Below are 22,422 nucleotides of genomic sequence, written 5' to 3' on the forward strand. Positions count from 1 at the left end.
TGAAATTCTTTGAACTTTTCAAATGTTTCAGACTTATGTTTCATTAAGTAGATATACCCATATCTGCTTAAGTCATCTGTGAAGGTGAGAAAATAACGATATCCGCCACGAGCCTCAACATTCATCGGACCACATACATCTGTATGTATGATTTCCAACAAATCTGTTGCTCTCTCTATAGTACCGGAGAACGGTGTTTTTTGTCATCTTACCCATAAGGCACGGTTCGCAAGTACCAAGTAATTCATAATCAAGTGGTTCCAAAAGCCCATCAGTATGGAGTTTCTTCATGCGCTTTACACCGATATGACCCAAACGGCAGTGCCACAAATAAGTTGCACTATCATTATCAACTCTGCATCTTTTGGTTTCAACATTATGAATATGTGTGTCACTACTATCGAGATAAGAATAGACCACTCTTTAAGGGTGCATGACCATAAAAGATATTACTCATATAAATAGAACAACCATTATTCTCTGATTTAAATGAATAACCGTCTCGCATCAAACAAGATCCAGATATAATGTTCATGCTTAACGCTGGCACCAAATAACAATTATTTAGGTCTAATACTAATCTCAAAGGTAGATGTAGAGGTAGTGTGCCGACCGCGATCACATCGACTTTGGAACCATTTCCCACGCGCATCGTCACCTCGTCCTTAGCCAATCTTTGCTTAATCTGTAGTCCCTGTTTCGAGTTGCAAATGTTGGCAACAGAACCAGTATCAAATACCCAGGTGCTACTGCAAGCATTAGTAAGGTACACATCAATAACATGTATATCACATATACCTTTGTTCACCTTGCCATCCTTCTTATCCGCCAAAAACTTGGGCAGTTCCGCTTCCAGTGACCAGTCTGCTTGCAGTAGAAGCACTCAGTTTCAGGCTTAGGTCCAGGTTTGGGTTTCTTCTCTTGAGTAGCAACTTGCTTGCTGTTCTTTTTGAAGTTCCCCTTCTTCTTCCCTTTGCCCTTTTTCTTGAAACTAGTGGTCTTATTGACCATCAACACTTGATGCTCCTTCTTGATTTCTACCTCCGCAGCTTTCAGCATTGCGAAGAGCTCGGGAATAGTCTTATTCATCCCTTGCATATTATAGTTCATCACGAAGCTCTTGTAGCTTGGTGGCAGTGATTGGAGAATTCTGTCAATGACGCAATCATTTGGAAGATTAACTCCCAATTGAATCAAGTGATTATTATACCCAGACATTTTGAGTATATGCTCACTGACATAACTGTTCTCCTCCATCTTGCAGCTATAGAACTTATTGGAGACTTCATATCTCTCAATCCGGGCATTTGCTTGAAATATTAACTTCAACTCCTGGAACATCTCATATGCTCCATGACGTTCAAAACGTCGTTGAAGTCCCGATTCTAAGCCGTAAAGCATGGCACACTGAACTATCGAGTAGTCATCAGCTTTGCTCTGCCAGACGTTCATAACATCTGGTGTTGCTCCAGCAGCAGGCCTGGCACCCAGTGGTGCTTCCAGAACGTAATTCTTCTGTGCAGCAATGAGGATAATCCTCAAGTTACGGACCCAGTCCGTGTAATTGCTACCATCATCTTTCAACTTTGCTTTCTCAAGGAACGCATTAAAATTCAACGGAACAACAGCACGAGCCATCTATCTACAATCAAGCAAAAACAAGCAAGATACTATCAGGTACTAAGTTTCATGATAAATTTAGGTTCAATTAATTTACTTAAAGAACTCCCACTTAGATAGACATCCCTCTAATCCTCTAAGTGATTACGTGATCCAAATCAACTAAACCATGTCCGATCATCACGTGAGATGGAGTAGTTTCATTGGTGAACATCACTATGTTGATCATATCTACTATATGATTCACGCTCGACCTTTCGGTCTCCGTGTTCCGAGGCCATATCTGTATATGCTTGGCTCGTCAAGTATAACCTGAGTATTCCGCGTGTGCAACTATTTTGCACCCGTTGTATTTGAACGTAGAGCCTATCACACCCGATCATCACGTGGTGTCTCAGCACGAAGAACTTTCGCAACGGTGCATACTCAAGGAGAACACTTCTTCATAATTAGTGAGAGATCATCTTATAATGCTACCGTCAATCAAAGCAAGATAAGATGCATAAAAGATAAACATCACATGCAATCAATATAAGTGATATGATATGGCCATCATCATCTTGTGCTTGTGATCTCCATCTTCGAAGCACCGTCGTGATCACCATCGTCACCGGCGCGACACCTTGATCACCATCGTAGCATCGTTGTCGTCTCGCCAATCTTATGCTTCCACGACTATCGCTACCGCTTAGTGATAAAGTAAAGCATTATAGCGCAATTGCATTGCATACAATAAAGCGACAACCATATGGCTCCTGCCAGTTGCCGATAACTTGGTTACAAAACATGATCATCTCATACAATAAAATTTAGCATCATGTCTTGACCATATCACATCACAACATGCCCTGCAAAAACAAGTTAGACATCCTCTACTTTGTTGTTGCAAGTTTTACGTGGCTGCTACGGGCTTAAGCAAGAACCAATCTTACTTACGCATCAAAACCACAACAATAGTTTGTCAAGTTGGTGCTGTTTTAACCTTCGCAAGGACCGGGCGTAGCCACACTCGGTTCAACTAAAGTTGGAGAAACTGTCACCCGCTAGCCACCTTTGTGCAAAGCACGTCGGGAGAACAGGTCTAGCGTAAGCGTACGCGTAATGTTGGTCCGGGCCGCTTCGTCCAACAATACCGCCGAACCAAAGTATGACATGCTGGTAAGCAGTATGACTTATATCGCCCACAACTCACTTGTGTTCTACTCGTGCATATAACATCAACACATAAAACGTAGGCTCGGATGCCACTGTTGGGGAACGTAGTAATTTCAAAATTTTCCTACGCACACGCAAGATCATGGTGATGCATAGCAACGAGAGGGGAGAGTGTGATCTACGTACCCTTGTAGACCGACAGCGGAAGCGTTAGCACAACGCAGTTGATGTAGTCGTACATCTTCACGGCCCGACCGATCAAGCACCGAAACTACGTCACCTCCGAGTTTTAGCACACGTTCAGCTCGATGACGATCCCCGGACTCCGATCCAGCAAAGTGTCGGGGTAGAGTTCCGTCAGCACGACGGCGTGGTGACGATCTTGATGTACTACTGTCGCAGGGCTTCGCTTAAGCACCGCTACAATATTATCGAGGATTATGGTGGAAGGGGGCACCGCACACTGCTAAGAATATGATCACGTGGATCAACTTGTGTGTTTAGGGGTGCCCCTTGCCCCCGTATATAAAGGAGCAAGGGGAGGAGGCCGGCCGGCCCCTATTGGCGCGCCAGGAGGAGTCCTCCTCCTAGTAGGAGTAGGACTCCTACTAGGAGGAGGAGTAGGACTCCTACTAGGAGGGGGAAGGAAGTGGGGAGGGAGAAGGAAAGGGGGGCGCCGCCCCCCCTCTCCTAGTCCAATTCGGACCAGGGGGGAGGAGGCGCGTGGCCCACCCTGGCTGCCCCTCTATCTCTCCACTAAGGCCCATATGGCCCATTACTTCTCCCGGTAGGGTTCCGGTAACCCTCTGGCTCTCCGGTTTTCTCCGAAATCACCCGGAACACTTTCGGTGTCCGAATATAGCCGTCTAATATATCAATCTTTATGTCTCGACCATTTTGAGACTCCTCGTTATGTCCGTGATCACATCCGGGACTCCGAACTAACTTCGGTACATCAAAACTCATAAACTCATAATATAACTGTCATCGAAACCTTAAGCGTGCGGACCCTACGGGTTGGAGAACAATGTAGACATGACCGAGACACGTCTCCGGTTAATAACCAGTAGCAGAACCTGGATGCTCATATTGGCTCCTACATATTCTACGAAGATCTTTATCGGTCAGACCGCATAACAACATACGTTGTTCCCTTTGTCATCGGTATTTTACTTGCCCGAGATTCGATCGTCGGTATCTCAATACCTAGTTCAATCTCGTTACCGACAAGTCTCTTTACTCGTTTCGTAATACATCATCTCGCAACTAACTCATTAGTTGAAATGCTTGCAAGGCTTATGTGATGTGCATTACCGAGAGGGCCCAGAGATACCTCTCCGACAACCGGAGTGACAAATCCTAATCTCGAAATACGCCCAACCCAACATGTACCTTTGGAGACACCTGTAGAGCTCCTTTATAATCACCCAGTTACGTTGTGACGTTTGGTAGCACACAAAGTGTTCCTCCGGCAAACGGGAGTTGCATAATCTCATAGTCATAGGAACATGTATAAGTCATGAAGAAAGCAATAGCAACATACTAAATGATCGGGTGCTAAGCTAATGGAATGGGTCATGTCAATCACATCATTCTCCTAATAATGTGATCCCGTTAATCAAATGACAACACATGTCTATGGTTAGGAAACATAACCATCTTTGATTAATGAGCTAGTCAAGTAGAGGCATACTAGTGACGTTTGGTTTGTGTATGTATTCACACAAGTATTATGTTTCTGGATAATACAATTCTAGCATGAATAATAAACATTTATCATGATATAAGGAAATAAAATAATAACATTATTATTGCCTTTAGGGCATATTTCCTTCAAATACTTCTAGCAGCGGAACTGTTGGGAACGTAGCATGCAATTTCAAAAAAATTCCTATGATCACGCAAGATCTATCTAGCAGATGCATAGCAACGAGAGGGGGAGAGTGTGTCCATGTACCCTCATAGACCGAAAGCGAAAGCGTTAGGTTAACGTGGTTGATGTAGTCGAATTCGCGATCCAACTGATCAAGTACCGAACGTACGACACCTTCGAGTTCAGCACACGTTCATCTTGATGACGTCCCTTGAACTCTTGATCCAGCAGAGGGTTGAGGGGGAGTTCCGTCAGCACGTCGGCGTGGTGACGGTGATGGTGATATGATCCGTGCAGGGCTTCTCCTAAGCACTACGACGCTATGACCGGAGGAGTAAACCATGGAGGGGGGCACCGCACATGGCTAAGAGAACAATTGGTGTGCCTTTGGGTGCCCCCCACCCCTATATATAAAGGAGGGGGGAGGCGTGGCCGGCCAAGAGAGGCACGCCATAGGGGGAGTCCTACTAGGACTCCCAGTTCTAGTAGGATTCGCCCCCCCTTTTCCTTTCTTCACTGGAGGGAAAAGGAAGGAGATGGAGTAGGAGAAGGAAAGGGGGTGGCGCCCCCTTCCCTAAACCAATTCGGCCTCCTCCCTTGTGGGGGGCGCACCAGCCCCTTGTAGGCTGGTTAGCCTCCCTCCTATGGCCCATATGGCCCATATCTTCAACCGGGGCGTTCCGGTAACCCCTCCGGTACTCCGGTATATACCCAATACACTCCAAACCCTTCCGGTATCCGAATACTACCTCCCAATATATCAATCTTTACCTCTTGACCATTTCGAGACTCCTCGTCATGTCTGTGATCTCATCCGGGACTCCGAACAAACTTCGGTCACCAAAACACATAACTCATAATACAAATCGTCATCCAACGTTAAGCGTGCGGACCCTATAGGTTCGAGAACTATGTAGACATGACCGAGACACATCTCCGATCAATAACTAATAGCGGAACCTGGATGCTCATATTGGTTCCTGCAGATTCTACGAAGATCTTTATCGGTCAAACCGCAATAACAACATACGTTATTCCCTTTGTCATTTGTTTGTTACTTGCCCGAGATTCGATCGTTGGTATCATCAGACCTAGTTCAATCTCGTTACCGGCAAGTCTCTTTACTCCTTTCGTAATGCATCATCCCATAACTAACTCATTAGTCACATTGCTTGCAAGGCTTATAGTGATGTGCATTACTGAGAGGGCCCAGAGATACCTCTCCGATACTCCGAGTGACAAATCCTAATCTTGATCTATGCCAACCCAACAAACACCTTTGGAGACACATGTAGAGAATCTTTATAATCACCTAGTCACGTTGTGACATTTGATAGCACACAAGGTGTTCCTCCAGTATTCAGGAGTTGCATAATCTCATAGTCAGAGGAATATGTATAAGTCATGAATAAAGCAATAGCAATAAAACTTAACGATCATTATGCTAAGCTAACGGATGGGTCTTGTCCATCACATCATTCTCCTAATGATGTGATCCCATTCATCAAATGACAACACATGTCTATGGTCAGGAAACTTAACCATCTTTGATTAACAAGCTAGTCTAGTAGAGGCATACTAGGGACACTCTGTTTTGTCTATGTATTCACACATGTACTAAGTTTCTGGTAAATACAATTCTAGCATAAATAATAAACATTTATCATGATATAAGGAAATATAAAATAACAAATTTATTATTGCCTCTAGGGCATATTTCCTTCAGAAACAACAACGAAGGTGGTGAACTCCACTCCGCAGGGACTCTAGCTGGGACACGATCTAGCTCGCATGCGTGGAAACCTCGACAAGCAATCAATCAAACATGGCATTACCTGCAATCTGGCATGACACGCCAGGTTAGTACATTGAATGTACTTGGAAGATCACAACAACTAAAAGCATCAAGGAAGGACAATAACATAACATTAACAGGTTAATTAATTATCAAATACCATGGTAAGAAAGCAACTACTAAACCTGATATGAAACTACTACAATACTGATAAACCAACATCTCAGATCTTAATAACCATCTCACTCTTGGCTAACCGGCCAAGCAATATACCATCTTGATTCCCTCGTGATCCATCTGATCACCTTGTGACCACATCACCACTGAATGATCACCCTTGAGATCATACCAACATCCTGCCAAACTGTACTGCTCACAATATATATCAATATATAAATCAGTTAAAGTCATTCCGTCATGTGAGTGTTGATCGAACGGTGTGACCTAGTACAAACTTATGCCCATGACCGAGGATGCGGCTATCGATAGATTAAACACACACACACACACACACACACAGACACACACTTTCTGCAGAGGTAGCGCACTTTACGCACACCATGGAACCCATGGCCTCATACTCCCATTCGGGTGGACCAATGGCGTTCTGACAAAACTGATCTACTGCCATGACACTCTCCCAGCCACTCCGACCAACTCCCCTCTGGGATTAGTCATGGGTGGCCCCGTGCCTACCAAAGGCATCAACGCCACCGTCGTGGCAAAACAATAAAGGTCCCAAACGGGGACAAAAAGGGCCCTATCCAACTATGGACACACAAGGTTATGTCTGCTTACCAGGCCAGGGTACCGCACGCCCATAACCTTCCCTCGTTGGAGGCACCAGTGAGAGGCGCGACAATAGACCGCATTAGGGCCTTCCCCATAAAAGGCAAATGTCGTTGCACTGGAAAAGCCCAGTTCGATGGCACGTGACCAACTTAATGACGGAATTTATCCCCAAAATATAACAGTATAACTGATACTCCAATATCATCTATCAACCTGTAATCCAAGTCAAAGCAATATCCAACAACTAATCAAAAGCATGATATCGTCATACCAACATACTCGGAGGATAGCATAACACTTCTATCCTGATGAATCCAAGAACGATACTACTACTACTCAAATATCAAGAACAAGCTATCCATCTAAGATCCACATGCAAGCATCATCTCCGAAATCATACTCCAAAACATAACATCAACTAGCATCATGATGAAAATAACAGTAGCCACTAATAATCCAATGCAACGTGATATCCAAAGTAATACCCTAAAGCATAATACTATCATGAAAATAATCATAATAGCCACTAAGAATCCACAGGCAACATGTCTCCACCTAAGCTGCAAAATATAAGTCCTAGAACTCCAAGCAACATCATGGCAATAGCAAGATCAAACAATACTCTGAGAAATGCCATGAACAAGATCACACGTAGCTAAAACAATATTTTAAACAAGTTCAAATAATTTAAACCATGTCACTCCATTGCGATCATGCAAATGGAGGGTGTGGCTTGCCTGGGGTGAAGGGATTCACCGAGAAGAAGTGCGAGAAGCTCGCGGAAAGAATCGCCGGAAACGTTCTCCCTTGAAGGGGGCTGATTTAGTACAAGCGCAAAATGGTCATTTTCAAAATGTGACAACATCATGAAAATGTTACCAAAAGAGCGGGCTCGACGAGACGAAGAAGTGGGCTTTGTAATCACCTCATTTGGAGTTACGAGCAAAAAGTTGTAAGGGTTTGACTGACAGGGACCTATCTGTAATAAAATCATCACAAACATGCCCTTGGCTGAAAAAACAGAACACACACTTCGCAGAAATACGCCTTTGCCTAGGGGAAGCATATTCCGTGCTGAAACAGAGAGAAACTGCGCTTTCAGTTAAAGAAAACGTACTCTGGCTGAAGGAGAAGCAAAATACGCCTTCTAATAGAGAACGTGTAATCTCTGGAAGTACGTCTCCACTTATATGACTTGGCAAAGGCGAGGCCAGGCTCTGGGTTACTGATGGACAGGGCCCAGGCATCTCTCTCTCCTCCCTCCTTCTCTTCCCTGACGCGCACGCAGAGCAGAGGAGGGGTGGAGGCAGCAGCGAGGCCGGCGTCGGCCCGGCCAACTCCGGCCACCTCCCATCGGAGTGAGGGACCGGCGAGAGAGGGGAGAAGTGACGCATCCTGCTAGACCGCGCAGTAGCGCCATGACAGAGCGGGACGACACGGCTAGCTACGACCAAGGACGAGGGCGGCGGCCGAGACTTGGGCGCCTGGCCACGGCAGCTCCGGCGAGGAAAAGAGGGGTGGGAGTGGTTCGAGGGGTCTGGGTGAGCTACTGGTGGAGGTGGGATGGAGAGAGGGGCTCGAGCTCGAGTGAATTTAGCCGGAGGAGGGCGGTAGCCGTGGCGGCAATGGAGGTCGAGGAGGACTCCAGGAGCTCGGGGAAGTGGATGGACGGGGTTAGTGGAGTGCGGGGATGACGATGATATGCTCGGGAGAGGCTCGGGTGGCCTTTAAATAGGCGGGGACGAGGAGGCCGAGCTGACCGTCGCTGTGGACGTGTGGCCGGTGCCGCGGATGCGTGTGCATGCACCCAAGCTCGACGGTAGATGACGGGGAGGCGCAGGGATACGCTTACGGGAAAGAGGGAGCCAAGGGAGCACGGGGAGGAAGAAACGAACGCCATTAATGCTTGGTCGGCTACTATGCTCCCATGGGCGTGCATCGGCGAGCGCTGACGAGGAGGTTTCTGGAGGGGGCAGGGACACGAGCGCGACAGGAGAGGAAGGGGGAGTCAGGTAGGCACACTAGGACACCCGAACTCCATCGAAGCAGAGCTGGCCGGTGCTCAAAACGCGCCGGATGCCGCCAGAGCGCGAGAAACGCCATGCCAGGGCAGAAGTCACCACGGGCACTGGCATGAAGAGGACAAGAGAGGATGCAATGAGATGTTTGGTGATTAGTCCCTGCGTCACTGAGGCTGTGGGAGGTGATGGATCAACTAAAGGAGCTCTGAGGTGAAGTGAGGCATCGAGCAAAGTTTGCTGTATCAAACTTGGTTGTGCACTACTAATCAACCTGGAATTGGTTGGTGCCAATGGAGTTGTCTGGGGTGATTAAATAAGGAAGGACTATGATCCTGGAGGTTTTGAGGATAAATGAACCAAGGATTAATATGGTTGCTTTCCAACTGACCAAAATGGTCCAGAATCAAGATCATGATGGTTCACTCACAGGGAGTATCAACTTGATCTGACATTTGGCAAAGCATAATTATTTGGACATATAGAGATGCTGTAAAAATTTCATACCAATTGGATTCACCAAAATGGTACTTCCTTCACAACTATTCTCTCTGTCCAGAAACTTGCGAAAATTCTAGAGAAATATGGGATTGAATAATTGACACCCAAATTGGTGGAGAGAGGTTTTATGGTCATGTGAATGCTCTGGTAAATCTTCAACCAAAATTAAGCAATATAAAATATACTTGCTTCACAAACTGAAAATATTGACAGAAGCAAATATTTGGTCCTGTGCTCACATAAATGATTGGATGGGGATGAAAATTGGTGGAGTAGGATAATATGAGCACATTAAGAAGTGTGCAAAATTTCAAATCATTTTAATACTCCTAGCTAGTACTTCCTGCACAATGCCTTATGTCTGACAGAAAGTTTGAAAAATTGCTCAGGAAGATTGGCTAGGCAAATAAAGTTGAATTTTTGCATGAGGCAATTATTTGGATGATATAGCATGCCCAAAAAGTTTGGGAGCAAACAATATAAGATAAATGGCACTTCCTTCACAGAATGCCATTCATGATAGAATAGAAAAAGGAATATTGGGGAATTATTTTTGAACTGGCCAAGGAAATGTTTGGGCATATTTGAGAAATATATGATCCAAAGTAATTATGAGAATTATTTGGGAATTTTTGGATGGACAGAAACATAGGTTGCTTCACAACCTAGGGCACCTGAGGTTATTCCTTTAATAGAAAATGAATTTTCCCCAAGAAAAAGAATTATGGAGTTGGGCTAGAATGGAAATGGCATGATCTTGGACTAAGTTTGAGGATGATGAGTCACTTGGTATAAGAAATGATGATGATCTCCCAGGTTGCAAGGCCACAGAACCACTCCAAGAAAAACAACATATCAAAAATCAAATAAATCAAAGGAAAAATAATAAAAGGGCCAAAAACCAGGCTGTTACACCAAAGGTCGACCTGCTCGGTGTGGTTCGCCAGCTTGTCCCCTGCATCTTTTCAAAGGAGCCTTGCGGTATCCAAGTCCTTCACCAGCTGCTTCTCACGAACCCCGCTGGACTCGACCGAGCTCTCCAGGGTGCCAATCCTGGCCTTCAAATCTTCAATGGTGCCTTTGGCGGTCTCAAGGCCTTGGCTCTTGGAGGAGAGCTGCGATTGCACATCCTTCAGAAGGATCTATGCTTTCCGTGCCTCCTCCTTGAGGGTCACAACCTCCTTGGCGCTCCCGGCAAGCTCTTCAGTCAATTTGGCCACTTGTTGGTCGAGATCGGTCTTGGCAGTGGATGCAGCGGCAAGGTCATCAGCAAGCTTCTTCAGTTGGACGGCAGAATCATCAGTAAGGGCACCCAGGGCTACCTTGTGCTTGTGCTCCAGCTCCTTGGTGCGCTGCTGTACGAGGGCCTCCAGCTCATCATCATTGGTGCGAAGGGTGGCCTCAAGCTTCCCTTCCCGGGAAGAGATATCCTTCTCCATGGCGTCCAAAAGCGACGTGCGCTCCGCCAGGCGAGTTTATCAGGCAAGAACATCCTCCCTTGCCATCTAGATCGTCTCCTGCTGCCTCATGAGGACTTGGAATTGCTTGTCCTACCAATCGCGCTACTCGATTCCCTTGTCCCTCAGCTTCTGGTCCACCTTGTTGGCGGACTTGTGCTGCTCCTTGAGCACCTGCCATTTCTGGCCGTGCCGATCCTGCATCCCTTTAATGCCTGCCTCCATGGACTCCAGGAAAGAAAAGTCCATGGTAAAGGTGACGGAGTCGTCTTCTTCTTCGACCCCCTGGTGTAGTGACGCCAAAATGCGTTGGAGCTCTCCGTCAAGTCCCACGCTTGTCGCCGCTGACGAACCGGGGGCTCCAAGCCCAGGCTGTGCAAGCACCAATGGTAATTGACTCGAGGCTGGTGGCACGGCCCCCGCCAAGGTGCCAAATGAGGGGAGGGCCAGGGTCCATGGTTTGGAGGGGGGGTTTTCTCTTCAACCATCGCCCCCGATCCTGGCGCGCTGCCGGGGGTTTGCTCTGTTTCCGTCTAGAGCTCCTGAACACCCGCGACAGCATGTTCCCACCCCTCCGAGGAAGCAATCTTGGCAGCTTCCTCCGTGGCATCCTTCCCTATGCCGGCCACCTCTTCTAGCAGTTCGGGCTCTTTGACCAAAGGAGCTACAGGCAGAGTCAACAATCGATGATAAGGAAGCAGAAGCATTAGAGAGCCAGGGACATGAAGCAAGATTTGAAGGAAATATGCCCTAGAGGCAATGATAAAGTTGTTATTTATATTTCCTTATATCATGATACATGTTTATTATTCATGCTAGAATTGTATTAACCGGAAACTTAGTACATGTGTGAATACATAGACAAACCGAATGTCACTAGTATGCCTCTACTTGACTAGCTCGTTGAATCAATGATGGTTATGTTTCCTAACCATAGACATGAGTTGTTATTTGATTGATGAGATCACATCATTAGAGAATGATGTGATTGACTTGACCCAACCGTTAGCTAAGCACGATGATCGTTTAGTTTGTTGCTATTGCTTTCTCCATAACTTATACATGTTCCTATGACTATGAGATCATTCAACTCCCGAATGCCGGAGGAACACTTTGTTTGTTACCAAACGTCACAACGTAACTGGGTGATTATAACGGTGCTCTACAGGTGTCTCCGATGGTGTTTGTTGAGTTGGCATAGATTGAGATTAGGATTTGTCACTCTGATTGTCGGAGAGGTATCTCTGGGCCCTCTCAGTAATGCGCATCAGCCTTGCAAGCAATGTGACTAATGAGTTAGTTACGGGATGTTGCATTATGAAACGAGTAAAGAGACTTGCCAGTAATGAGATTGAACTAGGTATTGAGATACCAACGATCGAATCTCGGGCAAGTAACATACCGATGACAAAGGGAACAACGTATGTTGTTATGAGGTTTGACCGATAAAGATCTTCGTAGATTATGTAGGAGCCAATATGAGCATCCAGGTTTCACCACTGGTTATTGACCGGAGATGTGTCTCGGTCCTGTCTACATAGTTCTCGAACCCGTAGGGTCCGCACGCTTAACGTTTTGTGACGATTTGTATTATGAGTTATGTGATTTGATGACCGAAGTTTCTTTGGAGTCCCGGATGAGATCGGGGACATGACGAGGTGTCTCGAAATGGTCAAGACGTAAATATTGATATATTGGAACGCTATATTCGGACATCGGAAAGGTTCCGAGTGAATCGGGTATTTTTCAGAGTACCGAAGAGTTACGAGAATTCGTATTAGGCCTTAATGGGCCACAGAGGAAAGGAGAGAAAGGCCTCAAGGGTGGTCGCGCCCCTTCCCCATGGACTGGTCCGAATTGGACTAGGGAAAGGAGGCGCCCCTTCCTTCCTTCTCCTTCTCCCTTCCCTTTTTTCCTATTCAATGTAGGAGGTGGAATCCTACTAGGACTTGGGAGTCCTAGTAGGACTCCACACTTTGGGCGCGCCCTATGAGGGCCGGACTCCTCCTCCCTCCATCCTTTATATACGTGGCCAAGGGGCACCCCATAGACACACAAGTTGATCATTGATCTATTAGCGGTGTGCGGTGCCCCCCTCTACTATAATCCACCTCAGTCATATCGTAGCGGTGCTTAGGCGAAGCCCTATTCCGGTAGCATCATCATCACCGTCATCACGCCGTCATGTTGATGAAGCTCTCCCTCGATACTCTGCTGGAGCGTGAGTTCGTGGGACGTCACCAAGCAGAACGTGTGCAGATCGCGGAGGTGCCATACTTTCGGTACTAGGATCGGTCGGATCGTGAAGACGTACGACTACATCAACCGCATTGTCATAACGCTTCCGCTTATGGTCTACGAGGGTACGTAGACAATACTCTCCCCTCTCGTTGCTATGCATCACCATGATCTTGCATGTGCATAGGAAATTTGTGAAATTACTGCGTTCCCCAACAGTGGCATCCGAGCCAGGTTTATGCATAGATGTTATACGCATGAGTAGAACACAAAGGAGTTGTGGGCGTGGGTGTCGGTGTCAAAACCGGCGGATCTCGAGTAGGGGTCCCGAACTGCGCGTCTAAGGCGGATGGTAACAGGAGGCAGGGGACACGATGTTTACCCAAGTTCGGGCCCTCTCGATGGAGGTAAAACCCTATGTCCTGCTTGATTGATCTTGATGATATGAGTATTACAAGAGTTGATCTACCACGAGATCGTAGAGGCTAAACCATAGAAGCTAGCCTATGGTATGATTGTATGTTGTCCTACCGACTAAACCCTCTGGTTTATATAGACACCGGAGGGGCCTAGGGTTACACAGAGTCGGTTACAAGGGAGGAGATCTTCATATCCGTATTGCCAAGCTTGCCTTCCATGCCAAGGAGAGTCCCATCCGGATACGGGATGAAGTCTCCAATCTTGTATCTTCATAGTCCAACAGTCCGGCCAAAGGATATAGTCCGGCTGTCCGGAGACCCCCTAATCCAGGACTCCCTCAGTAGCCCCTGAACCAGGCTTCAATGACGATGAGTCCGGCGCGCAGTTTTGTCTTCGACATTGCAAGGCGGGTTCCTCCTCCCAATACTCCATAGAAGATTTTGAACACAAGGATAGTGTCCGGCTTTGCAAAACAAGTTCCACATACCACCGTAGAGAGAATAATATTTCCACAAATCTAATCTGCTGACATGTTTCGACAACAAGACATCATGTCATGGCCCGATCATTATTCAAACCGTTTTTCTCAACCAGCACTGCACATATCGCAAGGCGGTTTTCCTGACACGTCTTGTGAAAGCAGAGATCGTGTCCCCCTTATTACGGGATTCTCATCAATACGGACGTGGGTAACCCAATCGTGCCTGTTGGGATGACTCCTCGATTTTAGGCAAGTCCCAAACGGCCACGAGGAGGACGCTTGATATTCACCCTCTTTATAAAGAGGCCAATGCCTGCCTTTTTTTCCCTCTCGTGCTCAATCGAATCCTTCCCCTGCCTCGAGTTCCAACACCCAAGGCTCAGGTCAGGCGCCTCAGACCTTCAACCATGTCCGGATCCAACCTCCAAGGTCGGTGGATGCCTTCCTCTATCACAGAGGAGGACATCAAGAAGCTAAGAGAGGCCAGGTATCTGATCGCCGAAATCTCGCACAGGCTGCCTGCCCGAGGGCAGGTCATCCGCACTCCCGAACCCAACGAGAGTGTTGTGTTCATCTCTCACTTCCTCTGAGGGCTAGGCCTCGCTCTGGATCCCTTTGTTAGGGGGCTCATGTTCTATTATGGGCTGGATTTTCATGATCTGGCCCCGGATTCCCTCCTTCACATCTCGTCGTTCATCGTCGTGTGTGAGGCCTTCCTCCGCATTACCCCACACTTCGGCCTGTGGCTCAAGACCTTCAATGTGAAGCCGAAGATGATCGAGGGGCGACAAGCAGAGTGCGGAGGTGCCATAATAAGCAAAAGCGCTGACGTTCCATGGCCAGAGGGTTCCTTCCCAGAGGTGTTCAGTTTATGGCAACGGGAGTGGTTTTACATCACAGCTCCCCGAAGTGCCAAGTGGGTAGCCGCCCCTGCCTTTCGCTCGGGACCTCCGCCACAACTGACGTCATGGATCAACAAGGGGTTGAACTGGGGGCCGGTAAATGATGTGCCGATATTGCAGAGTTGCATCCGAGATCTCCTTGAGAGAGATGTCAGCCTGGTCATGGTAATGCAAGTCATGCTAGTTCGTCTAGTCCAGCCTTGCAATTGTCGACCCCTCCGTATGTGGGAATTCAACCCGGAAGGACCGCGAACTATTCAGCACTTCCTCGGCATGACGCTCGAAGAGGTGTACAAATTGTTCTCCGGACCCCAAATAGAGTGTCCGGACACCACCGAGGATGCGGGTCTGAGTTGTAATCGCCCCGATACCCAAGTAAGTAATCCCATGGCCGAACACGCTGTCTTTTTATTTATCATAACATCATTATGAAAAGTCGCTCTTTGACCAGGACTGGATAACAAAGGCGAAGATGATCAGGTGTTCGGCCCCCCTTCCCGAAGGCTCGGCCAATCCAGTACTAGTCAAGATGCTCGAGCCGGCGCCTTATCAGGCGCCCTCAGGGGAAGATAAAGGGGGGAATACAGAGGCTGAAAGCGGGCCTCACTCACTATTCACCCAAACCGGGGGAATTAGCGCCTCCGCGAAGGAGGATAACCAGGGAGAAGAATTTGACATTCCCTCTCCCCAAGGAAGGAAGAGGAACACCTCTGAAGACCCGGAAACAAAGGTTTTCAAACGGGGGAAGAAATCTTCGCCAGAGGGTCCCGTCTTGGAGGGTACTCTTGCTGCACAGTGCCCGCAAGGGGATCAGCCCTCGACCGAGCTGTAAGTAAACAAAAAGTACTTAATAGTGAAAATATCCTACCTTACTTCTGAAGACAATAACCGAAGCTTATATCTTGTAGTTCGGATCATAGCCCTTCTCGACAGAGTTCTTCTTCGAGGGATCTTCTTCCGGAGATGATGGAGAGCGAAACACCTCCCCCTGCCACCCCGCCTCATGAGGCGGGCGACCCTGAAGTGTCGTCACGGAGGGTTTCTCTTGATCCGCCAAGGCCAGAGGGTAATCCTTTGGCCACCCGAAGTCCTCAGTATTCGGCTCCTAAAGAGAGCAACAGAAAGAGTTCGGAACCGTACAGTGTGCAGTCAGACGCACTGAAGGATCTTCTAGAGCAAGCGGCCGTCTCAGAAGCGCATCATACGCTAATGGGTACGGTAATTGAAAGGATTTCATCCGCCGAAAGCGGGTTGCATGAAGCTTTTATGAGTCTGCTGAAAGGCTTTAAGGTACGTGAAATAGTGTATGTTTTTGACAGTACCGCACACGTTAGGTGTGCCCTATGCAGATAGTAGCCCCTAAGACTCTGGTTGCCGTCAAGGACGGCGGCAAACAAAGGATCATAGTCCCAGGTAATAATCAGGCCGCCTTCATGTGTAGGTGGCTGAATGTCCGGTGGCTAGCCGGACTGATGAGTTTGCCGAGCTTAAGCGACAACTTGATGCGGCAGATGCCGACATCGTGCTTGTCAACAAGCGGCTTGACGAGGCACAGGGTATGTGATTTCTCCGGTGATCAACACATAGTAAGAGGAGCATGATGCCGGTATCTTTAATATGTTGTGACTGCAGATGGAGCTGCCACCGTGGAGACCCTTCGGGCGGAACTTGCCTGAGCCAAGGAACAAGCCAGTAATAGCGATGCGGCCGCTCTAAAGGCGGTCAAAGAGCTGAGGGCCGAACAGGCCGCGCGTTACCAAAGCAAGGAAAGAATAGCCAAGATGGCCGTGGAGTTGAAAGATGCTGCTGACCGTTACCAACTTCTTGAAAAATAAAACTGAGAGAAGGCAACGGACCTGGAGAAGGCCATGGTAGCAGCCAAGGAAGCCCGCTCCAAAATCAGAGCGACGAAGGAGGAGCTGCATCAAGCTGGAGATATCGCGTCTGGGAAGCCCTTTTTGTTTGCGGACTAGGTTCAGAGATCCGAAGTATGCCCATCTTGATCAACTATGGAGTTATGTAGACGCATACGTGGATTTGGCAGCAAGTGCTGCTGATGCGGCCGAGTACTTCAAGGATCAAAAAGATCGTGAAGTGGAAAAGCTGTTCTGGTCACAGTTCCATGCTCCAGTGCGTCCGCTGCTGTTGAATGAGCGAATGGCCGAGTGGGCCGAGCTCCATAGGTTGTCCGGACTTGCCACAAGGTCTGTTGTGGATCATCTGTGGCCGGAAGGGCCAAGGCTGAATAGTTATTTCAGTTTAGTGCAACAATTCCTTGGTGCTGTGCTGCACATCGACGCTATGAAGATGTCGGCATGCATAGAGGGTGCGCGGATGGCACTTTCCCGTGTCAAGATATACTGGGCAGAGATGGAGGCCACCACTATTGCAACACAGGGTTCAGCCGTGGGCCGAGTAGCTGCCGAGCACTACTTTGAAGAAGTCCTTGAAGGCACTCGTTCGATAGAAGCCGAGTGCTCGAAGAATATTATGTTCTAGTGACATGTATTCCCATTGTAAAAACAATGTTTTATTGAATTATAAAGGTTGTGTTTATACTTTTGCCTGAAAGTATTATGATGCCTCCTGTGCGGCCGTTTATGTATATATATGTATATAACCTGAAAGTTTGCAGTCGTCGGCTTCAACCCCCACGCATATAATGCAGGGGTGTTCACAAAAAACGCGTATTCACACTTGATCCAATGTCTTGTTCCATGAAGGAGGTGGTAGCGCAGCGAACGAGGCAATCGGACTATATTGCTTTAACACTTTCACTTAGCCATAGGAGTTTGACGGTGGGACTACTATATAGCCCCTGGTACTTCCGCGCTCGTCCGAATACGGGGCGCGTAGGTACATGACCGGGAAACGGCCCTTCGGTAATGCGGAGGAATCCCGAAGATTCCGCTAAGTCATCGAGTGGTTGACCAGTCTCGCGCTTTATCATGACAGCTAGTTTTCGGCTTTCTCTACTGAGGTGCTCATCCGGATGAACCAGGGCACAATCGCAGTAGTTCTCCCAGTGCTACCTTAGCCGATATAGCGGAACGTAAGGTACCAAAACATGGGAGCCGGGCAAACCCAACATTTGACCAAAGACATGATTCGGAGCTGTTGCATATAAGGCCAAACTCACGACGCCGAACACTCCCTAAGGTATTCGGTCTTTATAACATATGCCGGGCTGAACAATGCCCTTAATAATAAACCCCGAGTGTCCAGGTACGTGCAATATCCTGACGTGGCCACATGCCAATAACGTCAGCATCCTTCTCGGTTGTATTGAGTATCCGGAGGATGTGAACAACAAGAGACAGTAAAAAAGGTTTACGCAGGGTCTTAATCTGAAAAGAAACCTTTGAGCGGGTCCCTATTACACGTCTGCGCCTGTGTCTCCGTTGTGCCGTGTCCTGGACGGGTGTAGCACGATTGTCATCTATAAAAGAGAAGAACTTAGGTGAAAGTTGCCGTGCCTGAAATTTGGTTATTATCAATAAACCATTAAACTTCAAGATAAATCAAGTTGAGCTGAACTAGCCCTGATTACACGCCGGAAGCCCCTGGTACCGTCTATGGGGGTTTAACCATCAAACCAATCTCATGTATATGTGGTGATGCATCGGACTCGTCTAACCGTGTCCGTGGTCTTGACGACCTGTCATTTATTCTGGTTGGTGAGGCCGTCTAGTGTTCGGCTGTTAAAGCTGCCGCACATTCTTCCGCGCGTAGAGAACGCTCAATATTTCCACTAACTATGATGGTGCCTCGTGGACCCGGCATCTTAAGCTTGAGAGAAGCGTAATGCGGTATTGCATTAAAACGAGCGAAAGCCGCTCTTCCGAGTAGTGCTTGATAGCCACTTCGGAATGGAGCGATGTAGAAAGTTAATTTTTCGCTTCGGAAGCTGTCGGGAGAACCGAATACAACCTCTAGTAATAGAGAGTCCGTATAGCAGGCCTCTGGGCCTGGTATTACTCCCTTGAAGGTAGTATTACTTATATGGCTTATTTTTGTCGGGTCTATCCCCATTTTGCGGACTATGTCCTGATATATCAGATTTAGACCACTGCCACTGTCCATAAGGACTCGTGTGAGATGGTATCCGTTTATTATTGGGTCTAACACCAAGGCAGCCAATTCTTCATGCCGGATGCTTGTCGCATGATCCTCGTAATCAAAAGTGATCGGGCAGGCCAACCAGGGGTTGAACTTAGGGGTGACGGGCTCTATGGAGCGTATATCTCGGAGTGCATGTTTGCTTCTCCTCTTTGTCGCATGGATCATGTTTACTGTTTTAACCTCTGGTGGGAATTTTTTCTTTCTTCCGGTGCTTTGCTGGCGAGGTTCGTCCTCGTCTTCGCTTGGTGTCTTCCCCCCTTGTGTTTGGCATTTAGCTTACCAGCCTGCTTGAAGACCCAGCATTCTCTGTGGGTGTGATTTGCAGGTTTATCGGGGGTGCCATGAATCTGACATAGTTTGTCGAGAATTTTGTTTAGGCCAGACGACCCATCTCTGCTGCCTTTGAAAGGCTTTTTCTGCTGACCTGGTCGAGAGCCTCTGAATCCGGCGTTTACCGCCGTATTATCTGGCTATCTTCTTTAGTTCAACGCTTGTTTTTATTGCTTCGTGGTTTTCCATTGCCATCCCTGACTTCGGATGTGCTTGGGTCGCTGGTGCTACTGCGGGCTAACCAACTATCTTCGCCCGCGCAAAAGCGGGTCATGAGGCTTGTCAGGGCTGCCATTGTTCTCAGTTTTTCTTGGTCGAGGTGTCTGGCGAGCCATTCGTCTCAGACGTTGTGCTTGAAAGCTGCTAAGGCCTCGGCGTCCGGGCAGTCGACGATTTGGTTCTTCTTAGTGAGAAACCTGTTCCAAAGCTTTCGGGCTGACTCTCCGGGCTGCTGAATTATAAGACTTAAATCGTCTGCATCCGGAGGTCGGACATAGGTCCCTTGAAAATTAGCCCGGAAAGCGTCCTCGAGCTCCTCCCAACTTCCAATTGAGTTTTAGGGGAGGCTTTTCAGCCAGTGCCGAGCTGGTCCTTTAAGCTTGAGGGGCAAGTACTTGATGGCATGGAGATCGTCTCCACGAGCCATATGGATATGGAGGATAAAGTCCTCAATCCAGACCCCAGGGTCTGTGGTCCCGTCGTACGCCTCGATGTTCACTGGTTTGAATCCTTCTGGGAATTCATGGTCCAGCACCTCATCAGTGAAACATAGGGGGTGTGCGGCACCCCTGTATTTGGATGTATCATGGCGTTCGGACGGTTGTAGTATTCGGTTTTGATTTTGTGCCGGAGCACGATTCCTAGATCCATAGATGGATCTGGTCATACTGAATTTTTGGCGCAAGTCCTCACGTAGATCGTGTGTTGACTTATGTTCGACCTTGTTAGCCTCTCTATCGCTGTCACAAGGTGGTTGATCCGGCAGGTTGGCCGTTTCATTTTTCGGCTGTGTGGGCTCTAAGGCCTCATCGTCGAATTCAGGTAATAGCTTGCGCTTTGGATAGCTCTTTGTGTGGTAACTTCCACCATACCTTTCTTCGTTGTCGAGCAATTTGTTCCACCTGCTGTTGAGCATATTTTGTGCGGCCTTAGGCCTTTGCTTCTGCTTCTTCAGACTCCTCGTTGTGGCAATAAGCCTTCTGCCGAGGTTCTCTTGCTCCAAGTGTGTTTCCGGGATGATGTGTACATCTTCGTCCGGACAGTTTTCCTCCCCAGAGGGTGTTTGATGAGGTTTATCCTCGGCGTTGCTGTGTTCGGACATCGGATCCGTACTGTGTTCACCGTTTGCAGTTTCGTCGTGCTCTGCCGCCAGGGCAATGTGGTCGTCGTTTCCTCTGGAGTCGACCGGAGTGTTATTTTCTCTTGCGCTGTTATCGCTGTTTTTGCCGAGGCGAGATTTGGAGCGGCGCCTATGCCGACGCTCTGTTTGCTTCTTGGAGGGGTCATCCTTCGCTGTCTCCTCCCGTTCCTCGTCATCATTTTCTTTGGGTGTATCCACCATGTATATGTCATGTGGTGAAGTGGTTGTCCAGCGCCCTGTGGGTACTGGTTCCTGTTCCTCTTCTGCATCGTCGTCCATGCCGTCGATGTCTTCGGAGACGAAATCGAGCATGTCGGTTAAATCATAGACAGAGGCTACTTAGTGGGTGGTGGGTGGGCAGCGAATTTCTTCGCCGTCCGCATCCCATTCTAGCCGGACATAGTTCGGCCAAGGTTCTCCTGACAAGGAGAGAGACCTTAGTGAATTTAGCACATCGCCGAAAGGCGAGTGCTGAAAGATATCTGAGGAGGTGAACTCCATGATCGGCACCCAATCGGATTTGATAGGCACGGATGCAGGCGGTTCGGAGTCCGTGGCTGGAGATGAATCCAGTGGTTCGGCAACACGGCTCTCGTAAGGGGTGAAGTCATTATCCGGCTCCATCGCCACTGAGAGTGCGACCTCCATGGCGGGGTCTATCCCTCCGTCCTCGGATGGCACAATTTGCTCCGGATTGAAGGCCGGAGTAGTTGCAGATGCGATCTCCCAAACACTGTCCGACGATATTGCTACGTCATGCTCGTCGTGATTGTGTGGCACACCTGACATGGGCTCGAATCCGTCGAAGATCAACTTTCCGCGGATGTTGGCAGTGTAATTTAAGTTTCCGAACCTGACCTGATGGCCAGGGGCGTAGCTCTCGATCTGCTCCAGATGGCCAAGCGAATTGGCCCGCAGTGCGAAGCCGCTGAATACGAAGATCTGTCCAGGGAGGAAAACCTGACCCTGGACCGCATCATTACCGATGATCGAAGGAGCCATCAAGCCTTACGGTGATGGCACAGTGGAACTCTCAATGAAAGCACCAATGTCGGTGTCAAAACCGGCGGATCTCGGGTAGGGGGTCCCGAATTGTGCGTCTAAGGCGGATGGTAACAGGAGGCAGGGGACACGATGTTTACCCAGGTTCGGGCACTCTCGATGGAGGTAAAACCCTACGTCCTGCTTGATTGATCTTGATGATATGAGTATTACAAGAGTTGATCTACCACGAGGCCGTAGAGGCTAAACCCTAGAAGCTAGCCTTTGGTATGATTGTATGTTGTCCTACGGACTAAACCCTCCGGTTTATATAGACACCGGAGGGGGCTAGGGTTACATAGAGTCGGTTACAAGGG

The 22,422-nt window shown here is 48.1% G+C and overlaps 1 pseudogene; it reads right to left on the bottom strand.

Annotated features, from left to right (window-relative positions):
• Positions 1-10,719: 10,719 nt before the first annotated feature.
• Positions 10,720-11,415, bottom strand: LOC147985369 (uncharacterized; annotated as a pseudogene).
• Between the last annotated feature and the right edge of the window lie 11,007 nt (positions 11,416-22,422).

Source organism: Triticum urartu, chromosome 2A, assembly GCF_056163025.1.
Source record: "Triticum urartu cultivar PI428250 chromosome 2A, HENAU_Tu73, whole genome shotgun sequence".
NCBI classification, from domain to species: domain Eukaryota; kingdom Viridiplantae; phylum Streptophyta; class Magnoliopsida; order Poales; family Poaceae; genus Triticum; species Triticum urartu.